Source organism: Salvelinus alpinus, chromosome 6 (assembly GCF_045679555.1).
Source record: "Salvelinus alpinus chromosome 6, SLU_Salpinus.1, whole genome shotgun sequence".
NCBI lineage: Eukaryota > Metazoa > Chordata > Actinopteri > Salmoniformes > Salmonidae > Salvelinus > Salvelinus alpinus.
In genome coordinates this window covers 98,954,940-98,973,077 of record NC_092091.1, presented here as the reverse complement: position 1 = coordinate 98,973,077, position 18,138 = coordinate 98,954,940, and positions in this window count along the sequence as shown.

Sequence of the window (18,138 nt, the reverse complement as noted above, 5' to 3'; positions counted from 1 at the left end):
TAGTGGGGTGATAGATACCTAGTCTCCATTATGGCTCTAATCTGGTAGTGGTAGAGGGGTGGTAGATACCTAGTCTCCATTATGGCTCTAATCTGATAGTATTAGTGGGGTGGTAGATACCTAGTCTCCATTATGGCTCTAATCTGATAGTGGTAGTGGGGTGGTAGATACCTAGTCTCCATTATGGCTCTAATCTGGTAGTGGTAGTGGTGTGGTAGATACCTAGTCTCCATTATGGCTCTAATCTGGTAGTGGTAGTGGGGTGGTAGATACCTAGTCTCCATTATGGCTCTAATCTGATAGTGGTAGTGGGGTGGTAGATACCTAGTCTCCATTATGGCTCTAATCTGATAGTGGTAGTGGGGTGGTAGATGCCTAGTGCCTTTATGGCTCTAATTTGATAGTGGTAGTGGGGTGGTAGATACCTAGTCTCCATTATGGCTCTAATCTGATAGTGGTAGTGGGGTGGTAGATGCCTAGTGCCTTTATGTCTCTAATCTGATAGTGGTAGTGGGGTGATAGATACCTAGTCTCCATTATGGCTCTAATCTGGTAGTGGTAGAGGGGTGGTAGATACCTAGTCTCCATTATGGCTCTAATCTGATAGTATTAGTGGGGTGGTAGATACCTAGTCTCCATTATGGCTCTAATCTGATAGTGGTAGTGGGGTGGTAGATACCTAGTCTCCATTATGGCTCTAATTTGGTAGTGGTAGTGGAGTGGTAGATACCTAGTCTCCATTATGGCTCTAATCTGGTAGTGGTAGTGGGGTGGTTGATACCTAGTCTCCATTATGGCTCTAATCTGATAGTGGTAGTGGGGTGGTAGATGCCTAGTGCCCTTATGGCTTTAATCTGATAGTGGTAGTGGAATGGTAGATACATAGTCTCCATTATGGCTCTAATCTGATAGAGGTAGTGGGGTGGTAAATGACTAGTCTCCCTTATGGCTCTAATCTGGTAGTAGTAGTGGGGTGGTAGATGTCTAGTTTCCGTTTTGGCTCTAATCTGGTAGTAGTAGTGGGGTGGGAGATGCCTAGAGCCCTTATGGCTCTAATCTGGTAGTGGTAGTTGGCTGGTAGATGCCTAGTGCCCTTATGGCTCTAATCTGGTAGTGGTAGTTGGGTGGTAGATGTCTAGTCTCCATTATGGCTCTAATCTGATAGTGGTAGTGGGGTGGTAGATACCTAGTCTCCATTATGGCTCTAATCTGATAGAGGTAGCGGGGTGGGAGATACCTAGTCTCCATTATGGCTCTAATCTGATATTGGTAGTGGGGTGGTAAATGATTACTCTCAATTATGGCTCTAATCTGATAGTGGTAGTGGGGTGGTAGATACCTAGTCTCCATTATGGCTCTAATCTGATAGTGGTAGTGGGGTGGTAGATGTCTAGTGCCCTTATGGCTCTAATCTGATAGTGGTAGATGCCTAGTGCCCTTATGGCTCTAATCTGATAGTGGTAGTGGGGTGGTAGATACCTAGTCTCCATTATGGCTCTAATCTGATAGTGGTAGTGGGGTGGTAGATACCTAGTCTCCATTATGGCTCTAATTTGGTAGTGGTAGTGGGGTGGTAGATACCTAGTCTCCATTATGGCTCTAATCTGGTAGTGGTAGTGGGGTGGTTGATACCTAGTCTCCATTATGGCTCTAATCTGATAGTGGTAGTGGGGTGGTAGATGCCTAGTGCCCTTATGGCTTTAATCTGATAGTGGTAGTGGAATGGTAGATACATAGTCTCCATTATGGCTCTAATCTGATAGAGGTAGTGGGGTGGTAAATGACTAGTCTCCCTTATGGCTCTAATCTGGTAGTAGTAGTGGGGTGGTAGATGTCTAGTCTCCGTTTTGGCTCTAATCTGGTAGTAGTAGTGGGGTGGGAGATGCCTAGAGCCCTTATGGCTCTAATCTGGTAGTGGTAGTTGGCTGGTAGATGCCTAGTGCCCTTATGGCTCTAATCTGATAGTGGTAGATGTCTAGTCTCCATTATGGCTCTAATCTGATAGTGGTAGTGGGGTGGTAGATACCTAGTCTCCATTATGGCTCTGATCTGATAGAGGTAGCGGGGTGGGAGATACCTAGTCTCAATTATGGCTCTAATCTGATATTGGTAGTGGGGTGGTAAATGATTACTCTCAATTATGGCTCTAATCTGATAGTGGTAGTGGGGTGGTAGATACCTAGTCTCCATTATGGCTCTAATCTGATAGTGGTAGTGGGGTGGTAGATGTCTAGTGCCCTTATGGCTCTAATCTGATAGTGGTAGATGCCTAGTGCCCTTATCAATTTTATTTTATATAGCCCTTCGTACATCAGCTAATATCTCGAAGTGCTGTACAGACACCCAGCCTAAAACCCCAAACAGCTAGTAATGCAGGTGTAGAAGCACGGTGGCTAGGAAAAACTCCCTAGAAAGGCCAAAACCTAGGAAGAAACCTAGAGAGGAACCAGGCTATGAGGGGTGGCCAGTCCTCTTCTGGCTGTGCCGGGTGGAGATTATAACAGAACTATGCCAAGATGTTCAAAAATGTTCATAAGTGACAAGCATGGTCAAATAATAATCATGAATAATTTTCAGTTGGCTTTTCATAGCCGATCATCAAGAGTTGAAAAACAACAGGTCTGGGACAGGTGGCGGTTCCATAACCGCAGGCAGAACAGCTGAAACTGGAATAGCAGCAAGGCCAGGCGGACTGGGGACAGCAAGGAGTCACCACGGGCGGCAGTCCCGACGCATGGTCCTATGGCCCAGGACCTCCGAGAGAAAGAAAGAGAGAAGGAGAAAATTAGAGAGAGCCAAGATTTTCAAAATTTCCATAAATGACAAGCATGGTCAAATAATAATCAGGAATAAATCTCAGTTGGCTTTTCATAGCCGATCATTAAGAGTTGAAAACAGCAGGTCTGGGACAGGTAGGGGTTCCATAACCGCAGGCAGAACAGTTGAAACTGGAATAGCAGCAAGGCCAGGCGGACTGGGGACAGCAAGGAGTCACCACGGCCGGTAGTCCCGACGTATGGTCCTAGGGCTCAGGTCCTCCGAGAGAAAGAAAGAGAGAAGGAGAAAATTAGAGAGAGCCAAGATTTTCAAAATGTTCATAAATGACAAGCATGGTCAAATAATAATCAGGAATAAATCTCAGTTGGCTTTTCATAGCCGATCATTAAGAGTTGAAAACAGCAGGTCTGGGACAGGTAGGGGTTCCGTAACCGCAGGCAGAACAGTTGAAACTGGAATAGCAGCAAGGCCAGGCGGACTGGGGACAGCAAGGTGTCATCATGCCCGGTAGTCCTGACGTATGGTCCTAGGGCTCAGGTTCTCAGAGAGAAAGAGAGAACGAGAGAATTAGAGAGAGCATACTTAAATTCACACAGGACACTGGATAAGACAGGAGAAGTACTCCAGGTAACCAACTGACCCTAGCCCCCCGACACAAACTACTGCAGCATAAATACTGGAGGCTGAGACGGGAGCGGTCAGGAGACACTGTGGCCCCATCCGAAGAAACCCCCGGACAGGGCCAAATAGGAAGGATATAACCCCACCCACTTTGCCAAAGCACAGCCCCCGCACCACTAGAGGGAAATCCTCAACCACCAACTTACAATCCTGAGACAAGGCCGAGTATAGCCCACAAAGGTCTCCACCACAGCACAAACCAAGGGGGGGCGCCAACCCAGACAGGAAGATCACGTCAGTAACTCAACCCACTCAAGTGACGCACCCCTCCTAGGGACGGCATGAAAGAGCACCAGCAAGCCAGTGACTCAGCCCCTGTAACAGGGTTAGAGGCAGAGAATCCCAGTGGAGAGAGGGGAACCGGCCTGGCAGAGACAGCAAGGGCGGTTCGTTGCTCCAGAGCCTTTCCGTTCACCTTCACACTCCTGGGCCAGACTACACTCAATCATATGACCTACTGAAGAGATAAGTCTTCAGTAAAGACTTAAAGGTTGAGACCGAGTCTGCGTCTCTCACATGGGTAGGCAGACTGTTCCATAAAAATGGAGATCTATAGGAGAAAGCCCTGCCTCCCGCTGTTTGCTTAGAAATTCTAGGGACAATTAGGAGGCCTGCGTCTTGTGACCGTAGCGTACGTATTGGTATGTACGGCAGGACCAACTCGGAAAGATAGGTAGGAGCAAGCCCATGTAACGCTTTATAGGTTAACAGTAAAACCTTGAAATCAGCCCTTGCCTTAACAGGAAGCCAGTGTAGGGAAGCTAGCACTGGAGTAATATGATCAAATTTCTTGGTTCTAGTCAGGATTCTAGCAGCCGTATTTAGCACTAACTGAAGTTTATTTAGTGCTTTATCCGGGTAGCCGGAAAGTAGAGCATTGCAGTAGTCTAACCTAGAAGTAACAAATGCATGGATTAATTTTTCTGCATCATTTTTGGACAGAAAATTTCTGATTTTTGCAATGTTACGTAGATGGAAAAAAGCTGTCCTTGAAACAGTCTTGATATGTTCGTCAAAAGAGAGATCAGGGTCAAGAGTAACGCCGAGGTCCTTCACAGTTTTATTTGAGACAACTTTACAACCATCAAGATGAATTGTCAGATTTAACAGAAGATCTCTTTGTTTCCTGGGACCTAGAACAAGCATCTCTGTTTTGTCCGAGTTTAAAAGTAGAAAGTTTTCAGCCATCCACTTCCTTATGTCTGAAACACAGGCTTCTAGCGAGGGCAATTTTGGGGCTTCACCATGTTTCATTGAAATGTACAGCTGTGTGTCATCCGCATAGCAGTGAAAGTTAACATTATGTTTTCGAATAACATCCCCAAGAGGTAAAATATATAGTGAAAACAATAGTGGTCCTAAAACGGAACCTTGAGGAACACCGAAATGTACAGTTGATTTGTCAGAGGACAGACCATTCACAGAGACAAACTGATATCTTTCCGACAGGTAAGATCTAAACCAGGCCAGAACTTGTCCGTGTAGACCAATTTGGGTTTCCAGTCTCTCCAAAAGAATGTGGTGATCGATGGTGTCAAAGGCAGCACTAAGGTCTAGTAGCACGAGGACAGATGCAGAGCCTCGGTCTGACGCCATTAAAAGGTCATTTACCACCTTCACAAGTGCAGTCTCAGTGCTATGATGGGGTCTAAAACCAGACTGAAGCATTTCGTATACATTATTTGTCTTCAGAAAGGCAGTGAGTTGCTGCGCAACAGCTTTTTCTAAAATCTTTGAGAGGAATGGAAGATTCGATATAGGCCGATAGTTTTTTATATTTTCCGGGTCAAGGTTTGGCTTTTTCAAGAGAGGCTTTATCACTGCCACTTTTAGTGAGTTTGGTACACATCCGGTGGATAGAGAGCTGTTTATTATGTTCAACATAGGAGGGCCAAGCACAGGAAGCAGCTCCTTCAGCAGTTTAATAGGAATAGGATCCAGTATGCAGCTTGAAGGTTTAGAGGCCATGATTATTTTCATCATTGTGTCAGGAGATATAGTACTAAAACACTTAAGTGTCTCTCCCGATCCCAGGCCCTCGCAGAGCTGTGCAGATCCAGGACAGTTAAGCCCTGGAGGAATACGCAGATTCAAAGAGGAGTCCGTAATTTGCTTTCTAATGGTCATGATCTTTTCCTCAAAGAAGTTCATGAATTTATTACTGCTGAAGTGAAAGCCATCCTCTCTTGGGGAATGCTGCTTTTTAGTTAGTTTCGCAACAGTATCAAAAAGAAATTTTGGATTGTTCTTATTTTCCTCGATTAAGTTGGAAAAGTAGGATGATCGAGCAGCAGTGAGGGCTCTTCGGTACTGCACGGTACTGTCTTTCCAAGCTAGTCGGAAGACTTCCAGTTTGGTGTGGCGCCATTTCCGTTCCAATTTCCTGGAAGCTTGCTTCAAAGCTCGGGTATTTTCTGTATACCAGGGAGCTAGTTTCTTATGACAAATGTTTTTCGTTTTTAGGGGTGCAACTGCATCTAGGGTATTGCGCAAGGTTAAATTGAGTTCCTCAGTTAGGTGGTTAACTGATTTTTGTCCTCTGACGTCCTTGGGTAGGCAGAAGGAGTCTGGAAGGGCATCAAGGAATTTTTGTGTTGTCTGAGAATTTATAGCACGACTTTTGATGCTCCTTGGTTGGGGTCTGAGCAGATTATTTGTTGCGATTGCAAACGTAATAAAATGGTGGTCCGATAGTCCAGGATTATGTGGAAAAACATTAAGATCTACAACATTTATTCCATGGGACAAAACTAGGTCCAGAGTATGACTGTGGCAGTGAGTAGGTCCAGAGACATGTTGGACAAAACCCACTGAGTCGATAATGGCTCCGAAAGACTTTTGGAGTGGGTCTGTGGACTTCTCCATGTGAATATTAAAATCACCAAAAATTAGAATATGATCTGCTATGACTACAAGGTCTGATAGGAATTCAGTAAACTCAGAGAGGAACGCTGTATATGGCCCAGGAGGCCTGTAAACAGTAGCTATAACAAGTGATTGAGTAGGCTGCATAGATTTCATGACTAGAAGCTCAAAAGACGAAAACGCCATTTTCTTTTTTGTAAATTGAAATTTGCTATCGTAAATGTTAGCAACACCTCCGCCTTTGCGGGATGCACGGGGGATATGGTCACTAGTGTAACCAGGAGGTGAGGCCTCATTTAACACAGTAAATTCATCAGGCTTAAGCCATGTTTCAGTCAGGCCAATCACATCAAGATTATGATCAGTGATTAGTTCATTGACTATGACTGCCTTTGAAGTGAGGGATCTAACATTAAGTAACCCTATTTTGAGATGTGAGGTATCACGATCTCTTTCAATAATGGCAGGAATGGAGGAGGTCTTTATCCTAATAAGATTGCTAAGGCGAACACCGCCATGTTTAGTTTTGCCCAACCTAGGTCGAGGCACAGACACAGTCTCAATGGGTATGGCTGAGCTGACTACACTGACTGTGCTATTGGCAGACTCCACTAAGCTGGCAGGTTGGCTAACAGCCTGCTGCCTGGCCTGCACCCTATTTCATTGTGGGGCTAGAGGAGTTAGAGCCCTATCTATGTTGGTAGATAAGATGAGAGCACCCCTCCAGCTAGGATGGAGTCCGTCACTCCTCAGCAGGTCAGGCTTGGTCCTGTTTGTGGGTGAGTCCCAGAAAGAGGGCCAATTATCTACAAATTCTATCTTTTGGGAGGGGCAGAAAACAGTTTTCAACCAGCGATTGAGTGATGAGACTCTGCTGTAGAGCTCGTCACTCCCCCTAACTGGGAGGGGGCCAGAGACAATTACTCGATGCCGACACATCTTTCTAGCTGATTTACACGCTGAAGCTATGTTGCACTTGGTGACCTCTGACTGTTTCATCCTAACATCGTTGGTGCCGACGTGGATAACAATATCTCTATACTCTCTACACTCGCCAGATTTAGCTTTAGCCAGCACCATCTTTAGATTAGCCTTAACGTCGGTAGCCCTGCCCCCTGGTAAACAGTGTATGATCGCTGGGTGATTCGCTTTAAGTCTAATACTGCGGGTAATGGAGTCGCCAATGACTAGGGTTTTCAATTTGTCAGAGCTAATGGTGGGAGCCTTCGGCGTCTCAGACCCCGTAACGGGAGGAGTAGAGACAAGAGAAGACTCAGACTCAGACTCCGACTCGCTACATAATGGGGAGAACCGGTTGAAAGTTTCTGTCGGCTGAATGAGCGACACCGGTTGAGCATTCCAACAGCATTTCCCTCCAGAAGCCATGAGAAAGTTGTCCGGCTGCGGGGACTGTGCGGGGGGATTTATACTAACGTTACTATCTGTACTTACTGGTGGCACAGACGCTGTTTCTTCCTTTCCTACACTGAAATTACCCTTGCCTAACGATTGCGTCTGAAGCTGGGCTTGTAGCACAGCTATTCTCGCCGTAAGGCGATCGTTCTCCTGTATATTATGAGTACAGCGACTGCAATTAGAAGACATCATGTTAATGTTACTACTTAGCTTCGGCTGTTGAAGGTGTTGACGAACCATGTCCAGATAAAGCGTCCGGAGTGAAAAAGTTGAATGAGGGAAAAAAGTTGCGATGGAAAAAACTAAAAATATAAACGGTAATTAAAAACAAAAACAAAACAAAAAAACGTAAAGTTGTCAGCTAGCAAAGTAAAGTTGGCAGCAAAACGCACAGCAACAAAACGCACAGCAACACGTCTGCAGATTCAACAGGAAGTGACGCAGGAATGCTGATGCTCCAGATACCCTGTATTATGGCTCTAATCTGATAGTGGTAGTGGGGTGGTAGATACCTAGTCTCCATTATGGCTCTAATCTGATAGTGGTAGCGGGGTGGTAGATGCCTAGTGCCTTTATGGCTCTAATCTGATAGTGGTAGTGGGGTGGTAGATGCCTAGTGCCCTTATGGCTCGAATATGATAGTGGTAGTGTGGTGGTAGATGCCTAGTGCCCTTATGGCTCTAATCTGATAGTGGTAGTGGGGTGGTACATACCTAGTCTCCATTATGGCTCTAATCTGATAGTGGTAGTGGGGTGGTAGATACCTAGTCTCCATTATGGCTCTAATCTGATAGTGGTAGTGGGGTGGAAGATACCTACTCTCCATTATGGCTCTAATCTGATAGAGGTAGTGGGGTGGTAGATACCTAGTCTCCATTATGGCTCTAATCTGATAGTGGTAGTGGGGTGGTAGATACCTAGTCTCCATTATGGCTCTAATCTGATAGTGGTAGTTGGGTGGTAGATACCTAGTCTCCATTATGGCTCTAATCTGGTAGTGGTAGTGGTGTGGTAGATACCTAGTCTCCATTATGGCTCTAATCTGGTAGTGGTAGTGGGGTGGTAGATACCTAGTCTCCATCATGGCTCTAATCTGATAGTGGTAGTGGGGTGGTAGATACCTAGTCTCCTTTATGGCTCTAATCTGATAGTGGTAGTGGGGTGGTAGATGCCTAGTGCCCTTATGGCTCTAATCTGATAGTGGTAGAGGGGTGGTAGGTGCCTAGTGCCTTTATGGCTCTAATCTGATAATGGTAGTGGGGTGATAGATACCTAGTCTCCATTATGGCTCTAATCTGATAGTGGTAGTGGGGTGGTAGATGCCTAGAGCCCGTATGGCTCTAATCTGATAGTGGTAGTGGGGTGGTAGATACCTAGTGCCCTTATGGCTCTAATCTGATAGTGGTAGTGGGGTGGTAGATACCTAGTCTCCATTATGGCTCTAATCTGATAGTGGTAGCGGGGTGGTAGATGCCTAGTGCCTTTATGGCTCTAATCTGATAGTGGTAGTGGGGTGGTAGATGCCTAGTGCCCTTATGGCTCGAATATGATAGTGGTAGTGTGGTGGTAGATGCCTAGTGCCCTAATGGCTCTAATCTGATAGTGGTAGTGGGGTGGTAGATACCTAGTCTCCATTATGGCTCTAATCTGATAGTGGTAGTGGGGTGGAAGATACCTACTCTCCATTATGGCTCTAATCTGATAGAGGTAGTGGGGTGGTAGATACCTAGTCTCCATTATGGCTCTAATCTGATAGTGGTAGTGGGGTGGTAGATACCTAGTCTCCATTATGGCTCTAATCTGATAGTGGTAGTTGGGTGGTAGATACCTAGTCTCCATTATGGCTCTAATCTGGTAGTGGTAGTGGTGTGGTAGATACCTAGTCTCCATTATGGCTCTAATCTGGTAGTGGTAGTGGGGTGGTAGATACCTAGTCTCCATCATGGCTCTAATCTGATAGTGGTAGTGGGGTGGTAGATACCTAGTCTCCTTTATGGCTCTAATCTGATAGTGGTAGAGGGGTGGTAGATACCTAGTGCCCTTATGGCTCTAATATGATAGTGGTAGTGGGGTGGTAGATACCTAGTCTCCATGATGGCTCTAATCTGATAGTGGTAGTGGGGTGGTAGATGCCTAGTGCCTTTATGGCTCTAATCTGATAGTGGTAGTGGGGTGGTAGATGCCAAGTGCCCTTATGGCTCTAATCTTATAGAGGTAGTGGGGTGGTAGATGCCTAGTCTCCATTATGGCTCTAATCTGATAGAGGTAGTGGGGTGGTAGATACCTAGTCTCCATTATGGCTCTAATCTGATAGTGGTAGTGGGGTGGTAGATACCTAGTCTCCATTATGGCTCTAATCTGATAGTGGTAGTGGGGTGGTAGATACCTAGTCTCCATTATGGCTCTAATCTGGTAGTGGTTGTGGTGTGGTAGATACCTAGTCTCCATTATGGCTCTAATCTGGTAGTGGTAATGGGGTGGTAGATACCTAGTCTCCATTATGGCTCTAATCTGATAGTGGTAGTGGGGTGGTAGATACCTAGTCTCCATTATGGCTCTAATCTGATAGTGGTAGTGGGGTGGTAGATGCCTAGTGCCTTTATGGCTCTAATCTGATAGTGGTAGTGGGGTGGTAGATGCCTAGGGCCCTTATGGCTCTAAACTGATAGTGGTAGTGGGGTGGTAGATACCTAGTCTCCATTATGGCTCTAATCTGATAGTGGTAGTGGGGTGGTAGATGCCTAGTGCCTTTATGGCTCTAATCTGATAGTGGTAGTGGGGTGATAGATACCTAGTCTCCATTATGGCTCTAATCTGGTAGTGGTAGAGGGGTGGTAGATACCTAGTCTCCATTATGGCTCTAATCTGATAGTATTAGTGGTTGGTAGATACCTAGTCTCCATTATGGCTCTAATCTGATAGTGGTAGTGGGGTGGTAGATACCTAGTCTCCATTATGGCTCTAATTTGGTAGTGGTAGTGGGGTGGTAGATGCCAAGTGCCCTTATGGCTCTAATCTTATAGAGGTAGTGGGGTGGTAGATACCTAGTCTCCATTATGGCTCTAATCTGATAGAGGTAGTGGGGTGGTAGATACCTAGTCTCCATTATGGCTCTAATCTGATAGTGGTAGTGGGGTGGTAGATACCTAGTCTCCATTATGGCTCTAATCTGATAGTGGTAGTGGGGTGGTAGATACCTAGTCTCCATTATGGCTCTAATCTGGTAGTGGTTGTGGTGTGGTAGATACCTAGTCTCCATTATGGCTCTAATCTGGTAGTGGTAATGGGGTGGTAGATACCTAGTCTCCATTATGGCTCTAATCTGATAGTGGTAGTGGGGTGGTAGATACCTAGTCTCCATTATGGCTCTAATCTGATAGTGGTAGTGGGGTGGTAGATGCCTAGTGCCTTTATGGCTCTAATCTGATAGTGGTAGTGGGGTGGTAGATGCCTAGGGCCCTTATGGCTCTAATCTGATAGTGGTAGTGGGGTGGTAGATACCTAGTCTCCATTATGGCTCTAATCTGATAGTGGTAGTGGGGTGGTAGATGCCTAGTGCCTTTATGGCTCTAATCTGATAGTGGTAGTGGGGTGATAGATACCTAGTCTCCATTATGGCTCTAATCTGGTAGTGGTAGAGGGGTGGTAGATACCTAGTCTCCAGTATGGCTCTAATCTGATAGTATTAGTGGTTGGTAGATACCTAGTCTCCATTATGGCTCTAATCTGATAGTGGTAGTGGGGTGGTAGATACCTAGTCTCCATTATGGCTCTAATTTGGTAGTGGTAGTGGGGTGGTAGATACCTAGTCTCCATTATGGCTCTAATCTGGTAGTGGTAGTGGGGTGGAAGATACTTAGTCTCCATTATGGCTCTAATCTGATAGTGGTAGTGGGGTGGTAGATGCCTAGTGCCCTTATGGCTTTAATCTGATAGTGGTAGTGGAATGGTAGATACATACTCTCCATTATGGCTCTAATCTGATAGAGGTAGTGGGGTGGCAAATGACTAGTCTCCCTTATGGCTCTAATCTGGTAGTAGTAGTGGGGTGGTAGATGTCTAGTCTCCGTTTTGGCTCTAATCTGGTAGTAGTAGTGGGGTGGTAGATGCCTAGTGCCCTTATGGCTCTAATCTGGTAGTGGTAGTTGGCTGGTAGATGCCTAGTGCCCTTTTGGCTCTAATCTGGTAGTGGTAGTTGGGTGGTAGATGTCTAGTGTCCTTATGGCTCTAATCTGATAGTGGTAGATGTCTAGTCTCCATTATGGCTCTAATCTGATAGTGGTAGTGGGGTGGTAGATACCTAGTGCCCTTATGGCTCTAATCTGATAGTGGTAGTGGGGTGGTAGATACCTAGTCTCCATTATGGCTCTAATCTGATAGTGGTAGTGGGGTGGTAGATACCTAGTCTCCATTATGGCTCTAATCTGATAGTGGTAGTGGGGTGGTAGATACCTAGTCTCCATTATGGCTCTAATCTGGTAGTGGTAGTGGTGTGGTAGATACCTAGTCTCCATTATGGCTCTAATGTGGTAGTGGGGTGGTAGATACCTAGTCTCCATTATGGCTCTAATCTGATAGTGGTAGTGGGGTGGTAGATACTTAGTCTCCATTATGGCTCTAATCTGATAGTGGTAGTGGGGTGGTAGATGCCTAGTGCCTTTATGGCTCTAATCTGATAGTGGTAGTGGGGTGATAGATGCCTAGTGCCCTTATGGCTCTAATCTGATAGTGGTAGTGGGGTGGTAGATACCTAGTTTCCATTATGGCTCTAATCTGATAGTGGTAGTGGGGTGGTAGATGCCTAGTGCCTTTATGGCTCTAATCTGATAGTGGTAGTGGGGTGATAGATGCCTAGTGCCCTTATGGCTCTAATCTGATAGTGGTAGTGGGGTGGTAGATACCTAGTTTCCATTATGGCTCTAATCTGATAGTGGTAGTGGGGTGGTAGATGTCTAGTGCCTTTATGGCTCTAATCTGATAGTGGTAGCGGGGTGGTAGATGCCTAGTGCCCTTATGGCTCTAATATGATAGTGGTAGTGTGGTGGTAGATGTCTAGTGCCCTTATGGCTTTAATCTGATAGTGGTAGTGGGGTGGTAGATACCTAGTCTCCATTATGGCTCTAATCTGGTAGTGGTAGATGGAGTTAGATACGTAGTCTCCATTATGGCTCTAATCTGATAGTGGTAGTGGGGTGGTAGATACCTAGTCTCCATTATGGCTCTAATCTGATAGTGGTAGCGGGGTGGTAGATGCCTAGTGCCTTTATGGCTCTAATCTGATAGTGGTAGTGGGGTGGTAGATGCCTAGTGCCCTTATTGCTCGAATATGATAGTGGTAGTGTGGTGGTAGATGCCTAGTGCCCTTATGGCTCTAATCTGATAGTGGTAGTGGGGTGGTAGATAACTAGTCTCCATTATGGCTCTAATCTGATAGTGGTAGTGGGGTGGTAGATACCTAGTCTCCATTATGGCTCTAATCTGATAGTGGTAGTGGGGTGGTAGATACCTAGTCTCCATTATGGCTCTAATCTGATAGTGGTAGTGGGGTGGTAGATACCTAGTCTCCATTATGGCTCTAATCTGATAGTGGTAGTTGGGTGGTAGATACCTAGTCTCCATTATGGCTCTAATCTGGTAGTGGTAGTGGTGTGGTAGATACCTAGTCTCCATTATGGCTCTAATCTGGTAGTGGTAGTGGGGTGGTAGATACCTAGTCTCCATCATGGCTCTAATCTGATAGTGGTAGTGGGGTGGTAGATACCTAGTCTCCTTTATGGCTCTAATTTGATAGTGGTAGTGGGGTGGTAGATGCCTAGGGCCCTTATGGCTCTAATCTGATAGTGGTAGTGGGGTGGTGGATACCTAGTCTCCATTATGGCTCTAATCTGATAGTGGTAGTGGGGTGGTAGGTGCCTAGTGCCCTTATGGCTCTAATCTGATAATGGTAGTGGGGTGATAGATACCTAGTCTCCATTATGGCTCTAATCTGATAGTGGTAGTGGGGTGGTAGATGCCTAGAGCCCGTATGGCTCTAATCTGATAGTGGTAGTGGGGCTGTAGATACCTAGTGCCCTTATGGCTCTAATCTGATAGTGGTAGTGGGGTGGTAGATACCTAGTGCCCTTATGGCTCTAATCTGATAGTGGTAGTGGGGTGGTAGATACCTAGTCTCCATTATGGCTCTAATCTGATAGTGGTAGTGGGGTGGTAGATGCCTAGTGCCTTTATGGCTCTAATCTGATAGTGGTAGAGGGGTGGTAGATGCCAAGTGCCCTTATGGCTCTAATCTTATAGAGGTAGTGGGGTGGTAGATACCTAGTCTCCATTATGGCTCTAATCTGATAGTGGTAGTGGGGTGGTAGATACCTAGTCTCCATTATGGCTCTAATCTGATAGTGGTAGTGGGGTGGTAGATACCTAGTCTCCATTATGGCTCTAATCTGGTAGTGGTAGTGGTGTGGTAGATACCTAGTCTCCAATATGGCTCTAATCTGGTAGTGGTAGTGGGGTGGTAGATACCTAGTCTCCATTATGGCTCTAATCTGATAGTGGTAGTGGGGTGGTAAATACCTAGTCTCCATTATGGCTCTAATCTGATAGTGGTAGTGGGGTGGTAGATGCCTAGTGCCTTTATGGCTCTAATCTGATAGTGGTAGTGGGGTGATAGATGCCTAGTGCCCTTATGGCTCTAATCTGATAGTGGTAGTGGGGTGGTAGATACCTAGTTTCCATTATGGCTCTAATCTGATAGTGGTAGTGGGGTGGTAGATGTCTAGTGCCCTTATGGCTCTAATCTGATAATGGTAGTGTGGTGGTAGATGCCTAGTGCCCTTATGGCTTTAATCTGATAGTGGTAGTGGGGTGGTAGATACCTAGTCTCCATTATGGCTCTAATCTGGTAGTGGTAGATGGAGGTAGATACGTAGTCTCCATTATGGCTCTAATCTGATAGTAGTAGTGGGGTGGTAGATACCTAGTCTCCATTATGGCTCTAATCTGATAGTGGTAGTGGGGTGGTAGATACCTAGTCTCCATTATGGCTCTAATTTGGTAGTGGTAGTGGGGTGGTAGATACCTAGTCTCCATTATGGCTCTAATCTGGTAGTGGTAGTGGGGTGGAAGATACCTAGTCTCCATTATGGCTCTAATCTGATAGTGGTAGTGGGGTGGTAGATGCCTAGTGCCCTTATGGCTTTAATCTGATAGTGGTGGTGGAATGGTAGATACCTAGTCTCCATTATGGCTCTAATCTGATAGAGGTAGTGGGGTGGTAGATACCTAGTCTCCATTATGGCTCTAATCTGATAGTGGTAGTGGGGTGGTAGATACCTAGTCTCCATTATGGCTCTAATCTGATAGTGGTAGTGGGGTGGTAGATACCTAGTCTCCATTATGTCTCTAATCTGATAGTGGTAGTGGGGTGGTAGATACCTAGTCTCCATTATGGCTCTAATCTGATAGTGGTAGTTGGGTGGTAGATACCTAGTCTCCATTATGGCTCTAATCTGGTAGTGGTAGTGGTGTGGTAGATACCTAGTCTCCATTATGGCTCTAATCTGGTAGTGGTAGTGGGGTGGTAGATACCTAGTCTCCATCATGGCTCTAATCTGATAGTGGTAGTGGGGTGGTAGATACCTAGTCTCCTTTATGGCTCTAATTTGATAGTGGTAGTGGGGTGGTAGATGCCTAGGGCCCTTATGGCTCTAATCTGATAGTGGTAGTGGGGTGGTGGATACCTAGTCTCCATTATGGCTCTAATCTGATAGTGGTAGTGGGGTGGTAGATGCCTAGTGCCCTTATGGCTCTAATCTGATAGTGGTAGTGGGGTGATAGATACCTAGTCTCCATTATGGCTCTAATCTGATAGTGGTAGTGGGGTGGTAGATGCCTAGAGCCCGTATGGCTCTAATCTGATAGTGGTAGTGGGGCTGTAGATACCTAGTGCCCTTATGGCTCTAATCTGATAGTGGTAGTGGGGTGGTAGATACCTAGTGCCCTTATGGCTCTAATCTGATAGTGGTAGTGGGGTGGTAGATACCTAGTCTCCATTATGGCTCTAATCTGATAGTGGTAGTGGGGTGGTAGATGCCTAGTGCCTTTATGGCTCTAATCTGATAGTGGTAGAGGGGTGGTAGATGCCAAGTGCCCTTATGGCTCTAATCTTATAGAGGTAGTGGGGTGGTAGATACCTAGTCTCCATTATGGCTCTAATCTGATAGTGGTAGTGGGGTGGTAGATACCTAGTCTCCATTATGGCTCTAATCTGATAGTGGTAGTGGGGTGGTAGATACCTAGTCTCCATTATGGCTCTAATCTGGTAGTGGTAGTGGTGTGGTAGATACCTAGTCTCCAATATGGCTCTAATCTGGTAGTGGTAGTGGGGTGGTAGATACCTAGTCTCCATTATGGCTCTAATCTGATAGTGGTAGTGGGGTGGTAAATACCTAGTCTCCATTATGGCTCTAATCTGATAGTGGTAGTGGGGTGGTAGATGCCTAGTGCCTTTATGGCTCTAATCTGATAGTGGTAGTGGGGTGATAGATGCCTAGTGCCCTTATGGCTCTAATCTGATAGTGGTAGTGGGGTGGTAGATACCTAGTTTCCATTATGGCTCTAATCTGATAGTGGTAGTGGGGTGGTAGATGTCTAGTGCCCTTATGGCTCTAATCTGATAATGGTAGTGTGGTGGTAGATGCCTAGTGCCCTTATGGCTTTAATCTGATAGTGGTAGTGGGGTGGTAGATACCTAGTCTCCATTATGGCTCTAATCTGGTAGTGGTAGATGGAGGTAGATACGTAGTCTCCATTATGGCTCTAATCTGATAGTAGTAGTGGGGTGGTAGATACCTAGTCTCCATTATGGCTCTAATCTGATAGTGGTAGTGGGGTGGTAGATACCTAGTCTCCATTATGGCTCTAATTTGGTAGTGGTAGTGGGGTGGTAGATACCTAGTCTCCATTATGGCTCTAATCTGATAGTGGTAGTGGGGTGGTAGATACCTAGTCTCCTTTATGGCTCTAATCTGATAGTGGTAGTGGGGTGGTAGATGCCTAGTGCCCTTATGGCTTTAATCTGATAGTGGTGGTGGAATGGTAGATACCTAGTCTCCATTATGGCTCTAATCTGATAGTGGTAGTGGGGTGGTAGATACCTAGTCTCCATTATGGCTCTAATCTGATAGTGGTAGTGGGGTGGTAGATACCTAGTCTCCATTATGGCTCTAATCTGGTAGTGGTAGTGGTGTGGTAGATACCTAGTCTCCATTATGGCTCTAATCTGGTAGTGGTAGTGGGGTGGTAGATACCTAGTCTCCATTATGGCTCTAATCTGATAGTGGTAGTGGGGTGGTAGATACCTAGTCTCCATTATGGCTCTAATCTGATAGTGGTAGTGGGGTGGTAGATGCCTAGTGCCTTTATGGCTCTAATCTGATAGTGGTAGTGGGGTGATAGATGCCTAGTGCCCTTATGGCTCTAATCTGATAGTGGTAGTGGGGTGGTAGATACCTAGTTTCCATTATGGCTTTAATCTGATAGTGGTAGTGGGGTGGTAGATGTCTAGTGCCTTTATGGCTCTAATCTGATAGTGGTAGCAGGGAGGTAGATGCCTAGTGCCCTTATGGCTCTAATCTGATAGTGGTAGTGTGGTGGTAGATGCCTAGTGCCCTTATGGCTTTAATCTGATAGTGGTAGTGGGGTGGTAGATACCTAGCCTCCATTATGGCTCTAATCTGGTAGTGGTAGATGGAGGTAGATATGTAGTCTCCATTATGGCTCTAATCTGATAGTAGTAGTGGGGTGGTAGATACCTAGTCTCCATTATGGCTCTAATCTGATAGTGGTAGTGGGGTGGTAGATACCTAGTCTCCATTATGGCTCTGATTTGGTAGTGGTAGTGGGGTGGTAGATACCTAGGGTCCATTATGGCTCTAATCTGGTAGTGGTAGTGGGGTGGAAGATACCTAGTCTCCATTATGGCTCTAATCTGATAGTGGTAGTGGGGTGGTAGATGCCTAGTGCCCTTATGGCTTTAATCTGATAGTGGTGGTGGAATGGTAGATACATAGTCTCCATTATGGCTCTAATCTGATAGAGGTAGTGGGGTGGTAAATGACTAGTCTCCCTTATGGCTCTAATCTGGTAGTAGTAGTGGGGTGGTAGATGTCTAGTCTCCGTTTTGGCTCTAATCTGGTAGTACTAGTGGGGTGGTAGATGCCTAGTGCCCTTATGGCTCTAATCTGGTAGTGGTAGTTGGGTGGTAGATGCCTAGTGCCCTTATGGCTCTAATCTGGTAGTGGTAGTTGGGTGGTAGATGTCTAGTGTCCTTATGGCTCTAATCTGATAGTGGTAGATGTCTAGTCTCCATTATGTCTCTAATCTGATAGTGGTAGTGGGGTG